The sequence below is a fragment of the Pyrgilauda ruficollis genome, unplaced genomic scaffold (assembly GCF_017590135.1).
Source record: "Pyrgilauda ruficollis isolate IOZ18807 unplaced genomic scaffold, ASM1759013v1 scaffold101, whole genome shotgun sequence".
NCBI lineage: Eukaryota > Metazoa > Chordata > Aves > Passeriformes > Passeridae > Pyrgilauda > Pyrgilauda ruficollis.
Window position 1 is genome coordinate 654,664 of NW_024508213.1, and position 19,027 is coordinate 673,690.

The window sequence follows — 19,027 nt, forward strand, 5'->3', positions numbered from 1 at the left end:
GTGACCCTGCTAGAACCTCAGTTCTTGAAATATCTAAAGAGGATGGCGAAAGGGGGATTTCCAAAGATGGGTCTGGGAACTGATCATGCAGGCCAGGGCACAGTATGCAGTGGTGTGGGCACTGCTGAGCCCCCACGTCATCCTACTCAGGACCTGGTGTCCCGAGATGTGGGCTCTGAGCTATGTGGGGGTGAGGAAGAGATGGAGGTTTGGTTTATCCCACCCCTCCTTTCCCAACACTTTGGGTGGGCTAGCAGCCCCTGCCAAATGGCTGAGGGAGAGCTGCGGGAGCACAGCAGCAGCTGTGCCCAAGCCTGCCTTCCCTATGCTCTAATCACAGCCCTAACTCCCTTCCAGAGTGAATTAAGATAAACTGAATTAGGGGCTCTCTATTTCTGAATGAGAGTGTTTAATCTGTTGCTGATTATGTGTCATCACCTAATCCCCTTCCAAAGATAAATCAATTTAATTCTGCTGGATGTCCCCATATCAACAAGCCCTGAACATGACTATCTTCCATGCCTAAGGTGGCTGGAGAGATAACCAAGTTTAAGGACATCTAGAGCAAGTGATGACTGGAGGCAGACATGAGGCATGGCAGTAACCTTCTTCTCTACAATCCTATGAAGATTTTCCTGCAAAAACCTTTGTGTCCATGTCAGCAGAGGCATTTGGTGGCCTCAGTAGGGGAGTGAGAGCCAGAAGCCTGCGGGTGCTGGTGTTGGCTCATTCTCAACTCCATCACTTCACACGCCCAGAGCGCATTCCTGCAGCTGAAGGCAGCACCATGAACAAACCCACATTCTTCTGCTCACATTGTCTCCAGCTGCAGTAAATTTTAAGCAAAATCAGACTTTGTTTAACAAGGAAAGTTTACTTTTTTTGCTTCTTCTTGCAGGTTTCAATTTGTAAATAGTACTTAAACCTCTGTATTAGAGTATTTTACCACTATGACACGGCAGACTGTCAGTACAGTACAGTATTTTGATGAATGCCAGAAGAGACATAGTGATCTGGAAGCATACCAAGACTTGAAATTCAGTTCTGAAAGTACTGTGAAAATTTGCCTAAAATGTAGATGTATATTGGTACTATTATAAAACAGAGAATCTTCAATTTTTTTCTTGCAATAGGATGACACTGAGAATACAGAGTTTGCTACTGCTGTGCTGCAAATAATGGGGTTCAAACCCAGCCAACTCAGACAGAAGAATCTTCACTGCAGACTGTTAGAAGGCTGGTAAGAACAATGACAGTTTCACTGTTGGAAACTACATCTAGAACATCACAGCAGGGAACCTGACTCATATTTTAAGTACTTTTGAATTAAATGTTTGTTTGAGAGAACTATTTGAATGCCACCCCCTGAAAAGTCAGTAACTGCTCACACAGAACAGAACAGGGAAGCATTTGGCAACCGACCCTGTAGCCCCCAGTAAGAACGTGTTATAAGCCTCTATGTGATGCACAGAGGGTAAGAGTAGTTGCATGTATGAAGAGGTGCAGCTCTTTGAGAACCAGTATTCATGATTTAGCTTTGTTTAAGAAAATCCTGGGAATATTATTATCATTATTATTATTATTACTATTATTATTATTATTTACACATCATTTGAGATGGAAACAAAGTATTTTTATCCAGATAAAGCAAAATATTTAGTGGAAATTAATTGTGGGTGGGCTGTTATTCATTTCACAAAACCTCTGGTTTTTTTCCAGTCCATTTTATCTAAACCTTGACTGTTTTTCATTTTCTTCCTCCTCAAAATACACACCACACTGAAAATCCAAGTACCACAAGCCCTAGATCCAACTTTCTTTCAGCACTGTGTTTCACGCACACAGTCCTCCTGGACGGGAAGGATGTGTCCATGACACATATCAGCGATGCCCTGTTTTTCAGTTGTGGCAAACCCCAGAAAGAGAAGGACTCACCTCTGAGGAGTGGGTTATATGACACACCCTCTCTGCTGGTGCCTGGGGTTTTGGAAAGAAAAAAAATACAGAAGATCCCAGATTTGTTCCCTCTGCCAGATGTTGCCTGAGAGGTTGCTTTTAAACTGCTGATGTGAAAGCTCAGTTTTTGAGACACATGTCATTTGGTCCAGACCTATCAATATATTGTAGCCTGTGGCTTTTAGGTGAGCAGGATGAACAGGTGAGAAATCACCTGAATAAGATCAACAGGGGATAAATATTTCCCTCTATATAGTGATGGAAGACAAGACTGGATAATGAGTGATCTTCTATCTCAGCAAATGGCTTTTGTGCTTTCTTCTTGCTCTTTGCTATACCCAGAATAGACTTCAGTAACTGTTTCGTAAAAATACCATTTCATCTTCTGCAAATCTCATGTCGTTTGTGAAAACTGTTCAGCTGTTTTGAGTAAATGTTTATTAGATGTTAATCACATGGTTTCAATATTTCCTAGCTGTATCTTCTAAAGAACATAACTGTGCTACTGGTGCCCAGAACACAAGCATCTTATAATTTCTAGTCCTTCTCTTCATTTCTCAATTTCTTCCTTATAGGTCTTCTTCTTGCACTTGATGATTTGCTTTAAATATTATTTAAATGTGTTTGATTTAGAGACTTTTTCCCTTGGTGCTTGTATGACAGCATGATTAATAGCTAGCTATAGTATAATAACCAGCTATAGTATTAATAACAATCACACAATATTTTCTTATCATCACAGCAGGGACAACATGATCCTGTGGTTTCATCCTGCTTCCTACTGAATTCTGTGGGAATTCAGATAATTCCCTATCTATGGCAGGGGCAAGCTGGAGTCCATTACAACTGCAAGTCATCAATATCACCCTTCAAGGTGCATACCAGGGGCTCAGAGGTCCTGCTGGCTCAGGGCAGAGCTCACCTGCCTGGGTGGATTTGTGGGGATGTCTTGTGATTTGTGCTCTGGTCACAGCTGGGGATCCAAGGTTGATCTGGAGGGATGGTCAGTTCCTCGCCCCAGTCAGCAATGTTTCTGGTAGCACTTAGCCAGGCAGTGGCTCTTGAGGGTTTGCTGAAGTGCCTGAATGGGAATAGCTGAGATGCCAATTGACAGCAAGTAGCTTCCAATCCAAAACACTGAATTGCAATTTGAGATGCATTTTATAGCAGCTTGAAACAGCTGGTGCTCATCTGCTTGTCCATAGTGCTGAATTATTTACCTGTTGGCCATTGCACAGCATTTTCTTGCTGCAGTTTACACTTTTGTACCCTGCACTCACTCTCAAAAGAATAGGACAGAGACACAGAAAAAAATTGCATGTCAGTATCCAGCAACTAAAAATCCCTTTTATCGCTGCAGTTGTTCACTTTTGAATGAAAGACAATTTCTGAGATGTTGTTCCACACTTTTGGGCCTTCTGTACTTTTCCAGGCTTTTTATTTCCCTCAGACCTCTTTCACAAAAAAACAAGTGACATACCATAGACAAATCTGGCAGGTCATCAAGATGCAAAGGTTGGACTGTACACTAAGAAAAAAATCAGATATAGTTAACACTTCATTCATTGTTCCCAGAACATCATCTTTTTGGTTTATGGGCATAAGTATAGTCTGACTGGTAATTTATATACTATTTGACCTACCACACCCACAGATTATTGTTTTTATCACAATGGAATAACTGGTGAAAAGTAACAATTACTGTACTCTGAGCTCTCAGTGGAAGTACATTTCCCAGTGCTGAAGGCAACGTGCCATGTCCAAGGGAGTTCCACACACAAGTAATTTCCGGGTATCCTTTTGGTTCTGCTGCAGATTTTGTTATCGCTATTTATTTACCAAGCACTGCCAATGAGCTTGGTTTTGTACACTGTGTAAGAAAAGCACGCAGAGCCTGACTCCCAGCCAAGGTAAACTGGCATGTTGCGCTCTGGCGAGTCTGGCTCTCACTCCCTTATCCTTGGGGCTTGCCATCAAAGGCTTTCCCCGCTGCATTAAGTACCAAGCTTATTTCATTTGCTAACTGTACATTCAAACACTGTTGGGGAACCAGCCTTACTAAGAAACTGGGACTTAAATCAGCTGCAGTGGGAATTCCAATGCCTCATTCCTAAACCACACCAGTCTGCTCTTCCTTTTATTGTGTTTCTCTTATTTCTTTTATGCTACTTCTTGCATGCAGAAAAACTCTCTTACTGCATCTTACTGGAAGCAAACACCACAAGGTTTCTCTCATTCCTTTGAACACCAAATCAAAATTCTCCTGGACATGAATAGGACACAGTCAGGGCACTTGGTGATGTGAGGTGCTTGCACAGCCAAAAAGTTAACCTCCATTACCTTCCTCCCTGCTTGGACTTCTAAATGCTGTTCACCGAGGAGCTACAGAAAATCTCACTTGTCTGGGGAAAGGCCATTTCCTTGTGAAGGAAACTTCCTTGTGAGCTCTGCAGGGAGCAGCTGAAAGGCTGTATTCCTGAGCATTTGGCAAACTTTGGGCAGAGATGTGCTGAGGTACCATGAGGTGTGAGGAAAAGTACATAAGAAAAGGGGGCACAGCTCTCTCCACTGTCATTCCTAGACAGGATCATGTCTCCTAGAAGAGTCTTGGGAACATCACCCTTTGAAGCGCAGCAGAGTTTCTGTGTTTCTCAGAGCATTATGCAGCACGGGCTGGGGTAATGTACAGGTGGCTAAAGGCTGTCATGCCCTGCTCACGGAGGTTGTCAGCTCCCTGCTGCACTTCTTACAGCTACTTTGCTATGCAAGAATGAGCTTACACCTCTCCTGGGCCTTGTATTTTTGTCACAGCAATGAGGAGAGCCACAGCTAAGGCTCCATGTATTTATTAAGATCCTGGACAGACTGCAGTCCATGCTAAACTCTGCATTGCTCCAGTCCTACTGTTTTTCATACTGAACTATTGTAAAACTGGGTGTTCCTTGAACTGTAGTTGTACTCTGGCTTGTAGTGCTCATAGCTGGAGGGATAGAGAACAGAAACTTACCCCACCTCCAGGGAACATGAGTTAAAACTGGGAGCTGATGGGAAATGTGAAAAATGTGAGGTCTTCTGTAAGGATAATAGCCATAAGCAATAAATATATAAGTAAATAAATCCATAAATAATTGAGGAAACATGTCCTTGGGTATCATAAGGAAAGTAAGTGGAAGATGGGATAGAATTAGAGGAAGGACTGCAAGAAAAGGAAAGAAGAAACAATGACAAAAACAGTGTTTTATCATGTGTTCATTTTTCTTAGGGGAAGTTGGGAGAGGGAATTGTGGAACAGGAAGAAAGGGAATAGAAACATTAAGATCTGTGAAAGTAAGGAGAAAAGGGAAGATGCTGAAAGATGTAAAAAAAGTTAAAAATAATGTTGAAGTTAGACATAGGAAAACACAGGCTGTGAAAGAAGTAAAAAGCAAGCAGAACAAGATTTTACTGTCCTTCCACACAACATCTGCTGCTCAGTGTGATTAAACCAGCAAACTTAATTAGAGGGTTGCTCTGCAGAGCAAGGGGCCTGTCTGTGGAAGAGAGGGGTAAGAATCTGGCAAGATGGTGAGACAGATGAAGAATTGGATGGCTGAGAATGTACAAGAGAAATAAGAAAAATCAATGTTACTGTGGAAAGGCTGATGCCAGAACATTATGGCAAAAAAATTAATTTTTTCATTTAAAATTAAAAAAATTTTCAGTTTCTGCAGAGCATGACTGAGAGGCAGGGACATTGGGTAGGTTCTGTGGTGGCTGAATTGTGTGTTCACAAGCGCCTGCATTTGGTTGCAAGTGTGAATCTACCTCATCAGAAGTTTTCTTGAGATTTTCTTAGGAGTCACCTAAGTGAATTCATGCGGTGATTTTTTTGGTAGACGCTGATGTATCAGAAGACCAATAAGAGCAAGTTACAGTTCCACCAGGAGACTTCCTTTATTCTGACTTAAAATCTCTTTTGAAAAAAAATAGCAATCTGAAAATAAAGACACATCATCTGGCTGGAGATCTTCCTTGCATCACCATGCATTGTTTTCATTATGGTTGGAAAATATCCTCCCCCTGCTCCAACAGACAACCAAATCCATGTGGAGAGGTAGTAAAGCAAAATGTAGAAACTTTTCTGCAAGTAATTGTCTTCTTAGAAAGTGTAAAAAGGTGCAATTGCCTGAGGCTGCCATTCAGTTGATTGCATTGTGGGGGGTTTAGGGCTGTGAAGAAATAAGAGCCACATTGAAACGAGGCAAATCAGCTTGTGTGGTGCTCCATCCTCCAGCAGATAAAATGCATCTTGTAATCTGAGGTTGTCTCATGCTTACTGATACCACACCACTGCCAGCAGCACACAAGAGAGTAGACACCAAGACAAATATTGCCCACACTGCTCCTCAGCACCAAGACAGGAGCAGCTGAGGTGATGGTGGTACCTTCATCTTCTTGCAGCACAGGCACTCCCTGTACTTTAACCTGCAGGGGGTAAACTGGAACAGTCCTGTGGATTCCTCATTTTCTGGGCCCTGGTGGGCAGGGATACAGCACGTGCAGCAGTTCACACAGCAACTGCACAGCAGCCTATGGTTCAGGTTGGAGGTGTTCCAGCATCCCACAACTCTAGCTTTGCCTTCAGCAGGGTTGATCCTGAGGTAGAGATTGAATTCTAATGGTCTTCAGTGACAGCTGAAGCCTAAATAAACCTTCTATGCCTTGAACTACAGAGAGGACAAAGATTCAGGGTGATCCAAAAATATTATCGGTAGAGTCCAATGTCAGAACAAGATCCAGGAGTGACTGGAAAGGGGTTATGTGGACCACTGCAGTTTACTCATGCCATGCAGCTGTGAACACATACAGCTCACCAGGGAGAGAAGAACGGAATGGAAACTCCTCAGGACTCCCACCACTGGAAAATCCACATGTGAAAGCAGAAAGCAGAGTTGGATGATTACAATGATTCCTGCCTGTCCAAGAAAAGCGTGAGAAAGCAAAGGTGTCTGATCCTGAATTTGTAACTGCCAAAATGTTGAAGTGTCTGAAAAGCACCTGCAGCTCAGCTTCAACTCAGTGCTGTTGCAAAATAAAAAGGAACTGGATGGATCTTTTGATAAAATAGGATTGAGAATGTTGACAAGCTGTATGAAATCACTGAGAAAATTTCCCTGCTCCAAGCAGGATAAAATATACCCGTAGCACTGTCAGATCTCTTCTTAAACTTTTCTAAGAGCAGAGTCCTGAGTGTTCCTAAAAATTATTAGCCAGTTCTGAATTTTCCTTCATCACCCAACTGCCATTCTACCAGATCCACTGGATTCTTTCCTGAAGACTGAGCAAAGGAATTAAGTTATTGTTGTCCTTTCTTGGACAGTCTTTCATATACTGGAAAACTATTATTAAATCTCCCAGTGAAGCTTCTAGAGTGACCAACCTAATTATACAAGCTGTTTCTGATAGGCCATATTCTATAAATATCTTACATTTTTATTGTTTTCTTAAAAAGAGTTACCCAGAGCTAGATCCAATACACTAGCTGGCTCTTCACCAGTGCATTGAAGAGCTGCATAATTCCCTATTGCATTTGACACTCCTGTAATAATACATCTCATATGAGATTTGTCTTTCAGGAGATTTAACTGATTTGCTCGTATTTGCATTGAGTCATATTCTAGTTCTCACATCCTTTTTTTTCCCTAGCCCTTCCAACTCTTTTATGATTTCTCATTTTGTATTTGTGCATTTGATCTTTCATTTCTCCATTTAGTTCTTCATGTGCAGTGTTACTAAATTCTGTCTTGATAATTTTAGACTATTTCTCCAACATATTGAGATAATTTTGTATTCTGATCCCATCTTCTGAATTACTTCCATCCGCTCCCACCTTGGTGTCATCAGCAAATTTTATAAATGCTCTCTCCACTCCATCATCTCTGAGGACAGCAAGAAGATACTGAGCTAGGTAATAAAACAGTATTTTTAAACCTTGCAAAGACAAATAGTGAGCTAAACTCTGATAAAGAACACTTCAGGCTGAAAAAGGTGGGAATATATCTTAGCTCTAGGATTTCTAATCCCAGTTTGTGTGACTGTTGTGCACGTACTACACACTTCAGCAAAGACTGGGAAAATGCAATCCTAATTTTTGTGAGGGGCCTTTTTCCTCTACCACCCTAACTGCAAATGAAAAAAGATGCTGGTAAACTAAAATATAAAAAGAACCATATTGTATAGTACAAGATAATACCAGGAAGAAGTTTAGTATTCAGGGAATGTACGGCACTAAAGTACTTGTCAATGTTGCAGTATTTTGACATATAAGTGGGACACGTCTGAAACCTTATCTTTGCCCTCCATTGCCTAGTACTAAGACTTGGCACAGTGACAGAATTCATCTTGCTCAGGAGTCAAGATGTTACAAGAGCCATCTCTAGGAAAAAAATAAAAAAGAAAGAAGAAATGGCAGAAGTCTTATACCTCTGGGTTGGCAATTGCAGCATCTATACTCTTGACAAGCTTGGAAGGTTTTGTCTGAACTCAGAAATGCACAATTTGTGAACTTGGTCCCAGAGGAAAATGTCAAGAAGCATTGGATGAAGAGGATTGTTTCCTTAGCCTTTGGGATACTGCCAGTTCTCCCAAATCACTGTCAATCTTGCCACTGCTTGTATGATTTTGCCATCTGTGTAATCAATTGACAAAATATATCTTTTTCTTCCAGAAGGTGTTCATCCTGCCTTCACTTCGAAGTGTTTTGTTGCTTTTCTTTGGTTTGGTTTGGTTTGGTTTTGTTTTTTCCTCTGTAGGGTTGTTTTTATGCCTGGAGATCTAAAAGAAACAATGAACTGAAAGTACAGTAAATTCCAGTTGTAGCTGTTCAATTTTTTTGGTTGGTTCCAGCAAATTTCATGGTTCTGAATGGTGCTGGGCCAACAGCCTCTGTACCGAAGTTGCCTTTCTTTTCCAAAGAGCAGGAATAGGATCGGTGCTGGCTTTACCAAGGCTCCTTTACTGGTTTGTATCTCAGCCCAGTAGGGCTAAGAGCAGTGTAGGCACTTGGTTGTGGTCCCATCACACAGGGACCTGTTACATGTGCAAATGATCATAAGCTGTGCTGTGGACTCTGATCCACTCTGAGTGGGCTGACACCAGACCATTTCAGAGCCAGCTATTGAACAGCAGCCACTTCTCTCTGGCAGAGACTGGGAGCTCTCTGTGTGCTGTTCCCAGCTGCCTGGGGCCACCAGCTCTCCCAGCAGACACACGAAGACCCTGCTTGTGACAAGCCCAGTCTGAATTCTTCTGTGCATTTCTCAAGGAAGCAGAGGAAAACCTTGGCAGAGAGTGACTTAAATGGGAAGGGAGTAACTGATTACACACTGAAAAGACTCTTTGGCTCAGCTGATTTATTTATTCAAACTTTTCTCAGCTCTAAATAATGTCACTTGCCATGGGGCATGCAGGATAAAAGCACAACTCTAGCAGGGTTTCCTGCACTGGAGAGGTTCCTCTCTAAAGACTTTATTCTTCTTTGAAAGTAAAACATCTCCACCTGGTAAACTCAGACTTCTCTCATATTTGCAGGTACATGCCCTTTGGTTTTGCATTTCTTAGAATGTCAGAAGCACACTAACTCCTCTCAGCATCTATTAGCTACTGCCTCAAGTTTCCACCAGGATTCTGCTTCCTTCTCTGTGGGGGTGGGATGTGGGAATACTCTTGGAGGCCCTTTCTTTCAAGTCTTTTTTCCTGTGCATTGACACAGTACAATTTTTCAAGAACTAATAGAATGACATATGGAGAGGGACCCTGACATGCACTTGAGATCCAAAGTCCCCATCTTTCCCTCTCTCTCCGTGAGTGATGATATGAGCTCATGGCTGATCAAATGCAGCCATTGAAGCACCAGTGGGATTCTGAACTTGTTTGGTGTCCTATCAAATTCTTTGATATAACTGTATAACAGCTCAATGTTTTAGTGACTAGGGAAAAAAACCCAACAAAGCAGCTCTTCTGAGTGTATTGGGCCTGCTGATGTTTTTTTGGCTTTTAGAACAGAAAATCTAACTAAAATAATAATCTTATGAACTGCTTCATTTTTCCTGTTTGTTATTGTTACTCAAGCACATGGTATGCCTGGAGATAATCTAGCCAAGAAAGCAGCATTGACAGCAAGGAAACATTGTGGAAAGCCAACACAGAGCATCATGATCTAACCCAGGGTACCTCCAGCTGCCAGGTTAATTATTATTTACTCACATGGCGGAAAATACGTGATTAATTAAAGCAAGAAAATGCACTGCCCTTTACTGAATTTAAAAGAAGTCTGCCTGCCAGGAAGAAGGACAAAATATGTGAAACTGAAAAACTGAAGTAGGAGCAGGAAAGAGAAAGACACAAGCTAACAGTGGTCCTGCAGCAGCTGGGGCTTCCCATTGCATTCAGCATCTAGCAGGGTCCCATCAGAAAGCAGGGAAAACCATGACACTCAAGCACTGAGGATATTCCTTTTGTTCTGGCTGAAATTCTGTGCCAGTGTCTGGACAGGGTCCTGGGGAATTGTGGGAGCACAGGGAGATATTTCTTAAATACTGTGTTTCTCTGTGCTGTGTAGGTGTGTGCCTGGCTAAGGTGCAGTGCCATGACCCTTTTCCTGATGGGATCCTTGCCTTCAGGTGTGGTGGTGTGTAGCATCAAGACACCATCCTCCTTGCCCTCTCCTTAGCAAGAACTCCACGCCTCAGCTGCTCTATCATACAGGATGCAGGATGCTCCATCATACATCATGCAGGATCCTGAAAGGGCAGATGGCTCAGGATCCAGAAAGGGCAGAGAGCTCGGACAAATAATGGTTTAGGTGAGGCACTGCCAGGCTTGGCAGGGGTTATATGGGTTAAAGACAGGATCCTGCTGCTGGACTGCTAGGATTTTTGCCAAGGTTAGTACAGTGTATGCACATTTGTCTTACCACTGTCACACTGTACCTCGGCAGGTACATCTGTGTCCCTAGGCAAGTATTTAGTGTGCTCCTCTGTAACAAGGACACATAGAGAATAGCTGGTAAATGTTTTATATGGGGCAGTACACTCAAGGATATTTGTTCCTGTAAGAATGTCCTGGGACATCCATCTAGAGGGGATGACTCAGTACCAAAAAAAAAAATACAGTGGAAGTGCTACTTGCAAAGATATGATACCAGAAAGAGTGCTTTTCTTGTTCAGCATCACAGAGTTTTCTATTCCCAGAATCACAGCGGGAAGCATTACCCAAAATGTGTGAGGTTTCTTTCCTTAACAAGGGATGTGTGAGAGGCTACAGCACAAAAGCTTCAGGTCCCTAGTGCTGGGCTACCTGACCCAAGCAGTACATCCCCATACTTCACCAAGTGGAGGGCATGTCTTCTCTTTTTCAATTCTTGCCTCTTTTCCCCTTCCTTCAGTACCACCATTCCCTCTCCCTCTCTTTCTCCCTCTCCCTCTCTCTTTCCCTCTCCCTCTTCCTCTTTCTGAGCCTTCTTTACCCTTGCCACCTCTGCCATCTCTGCACACAAGCCCTCGGAATAGTGGCCCCATGAGCATTTTCATGCAATATGTTTCCAGTGGTGATACTTTTTTAGGCATTTGGTGAGATATATATGCTGAAGTGCAGTACTCTGGAAGCCCTTTTCTTTTCTCCACTGTATATTACCATTTTTTGGTAAGAGAAGGAGCTTTATGGGAAACCTGATTCTTTTTTTCAACTTACATCAACTTAACTTGTTGTAATGACTTGGCCTTCTACAGAGTCACTCCCAATTTACAACAGTTTGTGTGAGATTACAATTGTACAAAGTATTGCTGTCTTGAACTTACGGTGAATTCCTGAGGCAAAAGATATTATTTTCATAAGGGAAGCCACATTTACACCCCTGTGTGCTGGAAAAATTTAATTTACAAGTAAAAATAAAATCATTATTTGACCACCTCTCCCCAAGGTGCATGTCTCTTAGTTCAGATATAGTTTTGAAAGCTAGAGGAAACAGTGAGCAATAACCTGGTAGAATGTGAAAAGGGATATTAACCTCAGCTAACAAAGTCACAAACCTTCAGCTCACAGGACAAAGACAGAAAGTTCTTTTATTTCATGTTTGACTCCTTGGAAGAAGACAGTTGCTCCTGTACTTGAAACTCTTGAAAGAACAAAGGGGATGGAAAATACATGGTATCTGCAAGGAAATCCCAGCTTTTCTTTCAAATTATTTTGTGTGATAGGCACTGGGGCCAAGATCATTGTGGTTCAGTTGTATTATGGAGGGGGTGGATCTGGCTCCTTCTGTTGGAAGAGGAAAAGTGTAAAACTAATTTCTCGAGGTTTGTTGTTTTTGGTCCTGTTTTCAGAAACTGTCTTCCATGATTTCAATGGATGATGATAAAGGTTTGAAGCCAAACTGGTCATGAAGTTTACAAATGGGGTCAATTTCCATCTCTTGTGGTAAGTGAGCATATTTACTGTCTGTTCCAAAGTACTGAAAGATTAAACTTGTGAGAAATCAATATATGACTTCTGGAGAGTATGTGAACTGAAAGAAACATCTCTTTCCCCTATTATATGAAATATGTTCTTGAGTGTAACAGAGATGTTCTGTGTAATTTGTTATAAGGATTTGGGGATCCAAACACAAAATTTTGCAAATTGGCAAATATGCAAAAGGAACATGACAAACTAAAGTATTTATTGATAATATATGCTGTCTGAAAATACTACTTTTAATTGCACAGTGAAAAATATTCTTGAGCAAAATCCAGGAGTACAATATATAGCGTTGATAAAAATACATCGCTGAGGTTTATTTGTTTAGGCACTGTTGTAATGCAAAAAGCAGATATGGTGCTAAGGCTGGTGTGGGGGGAGTGGTGTCCTTCACCTGGTGCAGAGGATGTATAGCACTGCTAACTGTCAGATTGCACTGTGTCCAGTGGGAATAGGTTGCTATGGGCAGCACAGCACTTTTGAAGCATGAGCTCCACTATGCGCACCTGAGTGGGAGGAAATAGTATTAAGATGGAAAATTATATTAAAAAAAATTAATCAAAGACATCTGAGCCGTATTCAGCCTGTTCATGACAGCATTTCTGATGTGACTTGCCACTGTCAGTGATTAGAATGTTCCTCCAGAGAACTGGAGACCTGCTTGCCATATCTCAGACTGAAGGCACATGCTTTAACTCCTAATATGAGGGAACTGGGGAAGAAGTAAGAAAATGCTTTCCACTATCCAGCTAAATCTAAAATATTGTATAGCAAGGAAAGGTTTTCTTCTCTGCCCTTCTGAATGATACACAATCACTGAAGAGAAACATTTACAATACCTAAACTGAGCACTCACTAAGCATCATGTTGTCCCTGCCACCTGGGTCTGATATCCAGTAGCTGGTGATCTACACCACTTATCAATCTTTTCAATTCAGAAATTGCAGATGGTGCAGCAGCTTTGGAAGACAAAAGCCTGTGTTGCTTCCTTGTACTCTCACCTCCCCTCTTACCATGCCTCCTTCAGTCATCTTTATGTTTTTTTCTTTTTCTCTTTTTCTATGGCATTCCCTGTGGTGAGCTGATGATGGTGCAACTAGCTAAGAAAATCTTTATGTAAAGACATGAGCAAAACCTGCTTCTGGTAAAACACTTTGACTAAGGAAAATCTTTTTCCTAATCTCCATGAATCTGATTGTAGAGTAATTTAGCTGCATTTTCTATGCTTCGCTGTAGGAAACTTGTATCATAGATAGTCTCAAATTTCTTGGCTGTAGCCTTACTGCTCTGGATTACAAATTTGAATGGAGAAAGCACCAGTTGAGATTACACTACCATTGTCTGATGGGTTCACGTTTGTCTCTGTTGCTCAAAAATAGACTTGTGTATTATGCATTAGCACATAGTGTTTACCCCTATCCTCAAATTACTTACAGTACTACAGCTGCACTCCACTGCTATGTAGTGTTGCTCGAGAGGAAAGGATGGAATTTCCTGCCTCGTCTCATACCATAGATCATCAGTCTTTACCACTTCTGGCAGCTATGACCTTCGGAATTTGGATAATTCCAATAAAGGAGTGTCAAATTACTTCAATCAAAGGTGAGGTTGTTGTTTCTGCAAGTCTCTCTCCATGACTGATTCTCTCTTTCATCTATCATCACTCTCCTATGAGAGAGACTTCTGAGCCATATCACATTTTGATATCTGATCAGCAGCCTACAGAATGCTGCAAGAGGTTTGTTTTGTTCTGCTGAAGTTCAGTCCAACATGCAAAGTGACTCAGGAAGAATAGCTGGCAGTGGGACTGCAGTTTGTTCTGGCTTCTGCCATCTTTAGCAGGAGGCCAAGCAAAGGCCGAGTTGTTCTTTCTTTGTCTTCACCACCCATAGGAAAAGAATCTGTTTCCTCTCCTTGTTGAACTGAATTACTCCAAGGAATGTTGAACCTTAAACTTTATTTAATAGAGAGGAAAGCTTCCAGATTTGGATAATTTGCCTTGGAAGCATGAGGGCTTAAGCTGATACTTCAAATTCATGTGAGAAAGTGCAGCGTTTACAATATCTGCATCGCATGATGCAATGTGTTGATCAGTCTCTAATGTGAAAGGAGCATAACAGCAGCGCTATCAGAGGAAATAGCCATTATTTTATGCTTTAAAAGAGAAGATACTACCTTCTCAAATTCAGAGTCTAGGATGAGAGAGCTTTAGTTCTGCAGTGCTCGAACATATTTGGACCTTGCCTGACAAACCCTGTGGTCAGGCACAGTGACACACTGTTTTCAAGGTAAAATGTGCATGTACAATATTGCTGCTTGGGGTTTTAACAGTTCAAAAAACATTCTTGGAGGCTAACAAGATTTTCTGGAAGTGAGCCACTTTTGAATGCTATTGCCAGCACGTCTGCCTACTCTGGGTAGCATCAGAAACTCTGCTGAAAAATTAAACAAACATAGTTCTTGGCATCTAAACAGATGGGAAAGGACATGTTGACTCCCAAGTCTTTAGCTGAGGAGGTAGTCTGTTTCTCATTGTTACCACTGTGCAGTGAGGAATTGCAAAACACCTACATAGATTTTCAGACCTGCTAGCTGCACTTAACCTTTAATCTTGCAAGTACTCAGCCATAAGCATATAATTTAAAATGTTTGAGTAGTCCAACTGACTCCAATGGGAATACGTGCTGAATGAAGTTAAACATTTGCATAAACGTTTTCAGGATCAGGCTCTTTCACTACAAACAGAATCCTAGCACTCAGCACTGGGCTTGTGCTGAGTCAAGATTTCAAGACATTAGTAGAACTATATGCTCTACAGATGTATTTTAAATTTCATGTAAATGTGTGATTTCTGTGTTATGAAACAACCTACATTAGGCTGATAAGTAATCTTTCTAATGAGAGAGGAGAAATTATGTACTTTGTGACATAACTGCATAGGTTTGAAAGAATGTAATATGAACTGGGTCACCTACATTTTAGCTTCCATGTATCATAGAGGTTGCAACACCTTGATCAGTTATATTTTGCCTTTTAAAGTCTTTTAAACCTATTTTCTGTGTTTTAGAGCTGGTCTGAAAATCCTTCATCCTGTTTTTGCAAGGACAAGATTGCTAGCATGAGTAAGAGGTTGACTCACTTATTCCTGAAGGTGAGGACTGCTTTCCATTGCCCTGCAGAAGGATTTGTTCACCTTTGACTAGATCACATAACTTCAGAAAAGGATAAGCAACTTTTGTGTTGTCCAAATTAGTCTGGTCATGGTTGTGGCTGGTTATGTACCCTCTCTCATATGAGTTCAGTGATGTTCCCTCTGATTTACACCCTAGCTAACTCGATTGGAATTCTGTCCCTCAAATCTAGGTGTCTGCATTGCAGATCAAAAGCAAAGTTTTGATGGTTCCTTCTGCAAATTTCACTCCCATTTGTACTCTCACATGCTTGATCTCTTTTGTTTAAAGGGCTGTGCTTGATACAGAAGCATTTATATTCTGTGAACCATTCTAGCAATGCTGCTTTTAAAATATGCTAATATTTTCTTTTGAAATGCACTGGGAAAATAATTTAAAAATATCTTACATTTTTCTTGAATTCCTTCCTTTAATTGAAGTGCATTTTCTTCAGTTTTTCTTTGCTGACTAAACATGTTAGGACATTTGAGGTAAAGAGATATCTGTATGCAAATGCATTGTAATAGAACAGGCAGCTTTTCCTAGAGTTAAATCAATGTAATATTTTCCATTCTAAACCTCTGTGTATTCTGTGGTCTCTGAAATATAAATGATTCAGGATGAAATCTGCCGGATTGGGACTTTGTCCAAATGTGAATATTTTGGAAAGGCTTGAACAAAACTGGTTCAGCCAGTTCAGAATATCAGGAGAGTGGAAAAAAAAAATCTTGATCTAAATAGACTCTTACAACCTTTTTTGAGCATTTCTGTAATTTATCAGCAGAAGGCTGAAAAATGAACTCTGACATGGAAATAGCCTTCCTTGAAGTAGGCGTGTATTTGCTTGTTTGAGAAGAGATTAGTTTTGATTTGACTGACTTATAAACCTTTGAGAACTGTGGTTGAGCATGTGCAGTGGATTATTTCGATAAGCTTGTGAAGTGTGCAGCTATGGAAGAATTTTCTGCACATGCATGGCTGGCTAATTTTGCTGGAAAGGGAAAAAATCTATCTAAGCACATTGCTAAAATCATTGAAAATACCTGCAGCTGCAGGGAGACCTTTGAAGACCATCCAAGATATTTAAGACTATGAAAAGGGCGTTCCTCTAGGCTTTGTAAGGTGTTTAAGCGGCCTGCAGATTTTGTAAAGTTAAATAGGATTATAACTTCGCTTAGCACATGAAAGTGTATGATGTTTTCTGTGGGGACATATGTCATGCAAGGCACCCTTTCCCTCAGCAGATCTGCCCAGTGAAGGAATCCCCCAGCAGCAGGAAAGTTACTTCTCCATCTCACTGTAGAGCTCAAGAAGTAGGAGTTTATCAGGATGTTCCCAAGCTTGGGTAGCTGAGTCCTCTGATTTATATAGAAAACCTTGCTAATGGAAATTTAGCTTTGGAGTGAGGTGTGTTTATGTGTGTACGTGTGTGCATGTGTCTTTTTAGATGCAGGCACAGTCAGTGATTTTGGAGGAACTGCTCTCACTTGCATCAAACACACTCTGGATAAATCAAATACTCTCATCTAGAACATCTGTGTGTCTCCTGGCAGCCCATACTCTCCAGTGCATGTCACTTTAAATAGATACTAGCTATTTGATTCCAAAACTTGTATTTTGCCCAAATTGGGTGTGTGTGTCCAACTTCCTCCAAACTAAATTCATAATGCTCAGTTTATTGAAAGATTAATTTGCTCTGAAGAAATCAATCTCTTTGTTTTACACTCCCTGGATAATGGATACTTATTTGGGATTCCTTCCTTTGTCTTTTTACCCATGCTATCTCTCCAGCAGTGCTCTGGCAGGTGGGAAGGTATGCAGTTATTCCCTGAAATCTCTGCATGCCAGACAACTTCTGCCCAGGCAGTGCCAACACTGACACAATTCACCTTCTTGATAAGACTGTCAGTGGACTGTGCTAGTGAGCAGGTGAGTTTTTGATGCCATTTCTTCTAGCTGCTGGATCTTTTCCTGCTTATGTAACAGAATTTATGCCAGACCCCCTGGCCACATCCTGGCCCAGCTTGGTGAGCAGTCTGCTACAGAGGCTGTGTAGTCACTGGTGTGGCTGGACTGGCAGAGGCCTGACATTGGTGTGGAGACAAGGAGAAATGTGGAGTACAGTCAGAACACATCGGAGTACAACAGTCTATTGATAGAACACAGTGAGATGACAGAAAAAAAACCCCAAACATTTCAAAGCCAGGAATGTTCTTCTTTGAGTTGAAATTGTGCCTCTGAAATAGAGGTGCTTTTTAATTGTTAGAGAATGTGTCACTTGCTAGTTTTGTGTTCTCATTTCTTGATGTCTCACAGTGGGATGAGATAGCAGCAAATGCTAAACAACAGGAAACTCATTGGCGTGGAATAACAGCAGCATGAGCTGTGCACATGAGAGTCATTGAAGTAGTGGCACTGTAGTGGGGTGTTCAAGGGTGGAACTGGGTAAGTAGAAAGAAAGATAATTTTACCAGGCAATGACTCCATATCGACAGACCAGCCTCTAAGAGCAGAGCCTAACGTGGGTCACCCTCCTGGGAAGATCCAGGCAGAATCCCCCAGAGATCCCTTTAGGCCTGTGTTAGTGGCGCCCACACTTCCAGACTGGGCACTGATGTAGTGGTGACTTCAAAAGTGCAAGCAGAGCAGGTATGTGACCTCAGTGGGGTGGTGGGCTGTTAGGTGCTCGGTGTGTCCCATAGAGCCGTGGAAAAATCTCTTCAAAAATGTCATGCAGAGGGTAGTGGACATGTCCTGACAAGACTTTGCTTTCTGACCTTTGAGGCATAATGAAGACCTGCCTCGCTATCTACCTCAAATGACTTCAGGGACATCACCTTCATAGAGCACATTTTCCGTTCTGAAAAGAGTCAGAGACACAACTTGTGTTGTGGTCAGTCTGGAATTTGTGGGGGCTTGGGAGCCTCTATGTGATCATCCAATATGAGCAGGGGAGCAAGACAACTGCGAAGAGGTGAGACCCACACACTAGCGCTGGAGGTCCTTGGAGGATGCACTGAACGAGGGCGCAGCCACTACCAACCGCTGTAAGCCCGGAGCACCCCTCATGTCCGAGGTGCCGCTGCGGCACTGCCCACGGCCCAGCTGCGCCGGGACCCCGCGCACGGCTGCAGGAGCGCGGGCACGGACACTTCGGGCTACGGCAGGCGGAGAGTGCGGGGCACGGATCGGGGCTAGTCTGGAGTTTTTGCGGTACCGAGAGTCTCCGTGTAATCGGCCAGTGTGAGCAGGAAGGGAGTGGGACAACTCCGAGGAGGAGAGACCCGCACAGCCGCGTAGTCCAGCGGCGCCCCGCCGCCTCAGGGCGGGGAGCGGTCTCCCCCCCGCCCGCTCGCCCGCTGCCCGCGAGGCGCGGCTCCGCCCCCCGGCCCGGTTCAGGCAGCGGC